Here is a 1927-nt window from a genome sequence, read left to right on the forward strand (position 1 = left end):
ACTTGTTCGTAAAAGTGAGGAGGGTTCACACTTACACAATATTCACCTATGACCTTGTTTAAGTGTTGATGTTCACAGCCACACCATATTCACCACACTTGTATTAATACTGTATCGGCACATAAAAAGGGTCGACTTTATCGCCCACAATCTATTACTTAAGTCTGTGACCTTGACCTTTGGTATATTGCCGCTATAATCAACATGACTCAACACCAGAAAGCGTTTATATATTAGATTTTATTATTTGAACATCATAAAAAAAACATTCGTAAGCGGGAGAAAGTATTAAAAAAAAAATTCTATCAGTAAGTGGACGAGGGACCATCTCCCCATCTGTCGTAAAACTAAGCAACGTTTGTTTCACCAGTAAGTATTTAATAAAGTTTTATTTCGTTACTGGCCGAGAGTACACACGCTCCAGAAAGTATCTTGACCATTTGGTATTAGACAACAGACGAAGGATTTTGAAAACCCTACTAAGACAACAGAAGTACCATTGTTCATTTGGAAATTCATCGGTCCTGTGTGTTAAGATTTTTTTTGTTAGAGTATATACGTAAGCAGTTCAGTTATTACTACACGAAAACGTAATTTTCTAGCCTGATCGACCGGGACCTCACACTGCTGGTCGGGAATATTGGGAAGGTAACTTGCACATCTACACCAAGACACGCGCTCATGTTTACCGTTTATGAACATACTCACAAAAATAGGGGAGTTACTACACGGAAACAAAGATGTTTCTAGTTCCGTAACCTTGACCTCTGATATATAACATAAGTACCACTTGGGAAACTCATTACACTATGAATTGTTCCCAAGTTTCATTAATACGTCCATGTCAAGCGATACTAAAAAAATAATTAAAATTTTTAGCTCTGGCGGCCTTGACAGTCGAAACTCAGCCAAAAAGCAACACCTTAAGCCAAAAGTTAATTAAATATGATGACTCAAATACCTGCACTATAAGGCTCCAGTGATGGCATAAAACAAGTGCGCAAGACGGATAGACGGATCAGTTCCAATATCCCATCGACAGCTTACAGAGTCGATATAACTCGGGTAAAGGCAGGCACAGCATACCGTGGTACACATGAGCTATGCACAGTTCGGAATAAAATCCGTCCAAACGGAATGTCAGCCAAGAAAGGCGCGAGAAGAGCTAGCTAGAGAACCCGTGACTAGTGCATGCCAATACCAACACCTGGCGAGAGAAAATCCGCCAAATCTGTGCGGTGGTGACGCTCCAATACCCACCATGATCGTCTGCACACCATCTGCAGACTCCCTGTTACGCAACACTGCCACCCGCGTAAGATATCGCTTTTTTTTATATATAAAATGAACTTACGTACGACGCACCTAAAAATTCATCTTCTAGCGTGTAGGTTCGCGCAACCAGGTAACACGCCCGGGCCATGTGTGCACCGTGACTTTTCAAACACAATTACACCCTCGTCGCCTCCTCCCGTCACCATCCACTTACCACCATCCCCTCGCACCTCATTCCTCGTTACTCTCCCACTCTCTTATCATTCTGCCCACAACGGAACACATACCGTGTTACTGCGCTCACATTAAAATGCCAACGCCCCCCCCCCCATAGATACCACCTGCCCTGCCTCTCCCTGCCACCGCTCAAACATATCCCCTTCCACACCCTTCACGACTCTCACACCATCCCTGTTCTGTGCTCCTCTCCTACCATTTCACCCGCGTGTTATGATCCATTGTATCACACCTCCCATACATCCCGGCACCCTTCCCATAGTGGCACACCTCCCATACATCCCGGCACCCTACCCATAGTGGCACACCTCCCATACATCCCGGCACCCTATGTGGCACACCTCCCATACATCCTGTACCCATAGTGGCACACCTCCCATACATCCATTCCCAGTGGCACACCTCCCATACATCC

This window comes from Homarus americanus, unplaced genomic scaffold, assembly GCF_018991925.1.
Source record: "Homarus americanus isolate GMGI-L3 unplaced genomic scaffold, GMGI_Hamer_2.0 scaffold20465, whole genome shotgun sequence".
Classification (NCBI taxonomy): Eukaryota; Metazoa; Arthropoda; class Malacostraca; order Decapoda; family Nephropidae; genus Homarus; species Homarus americanus.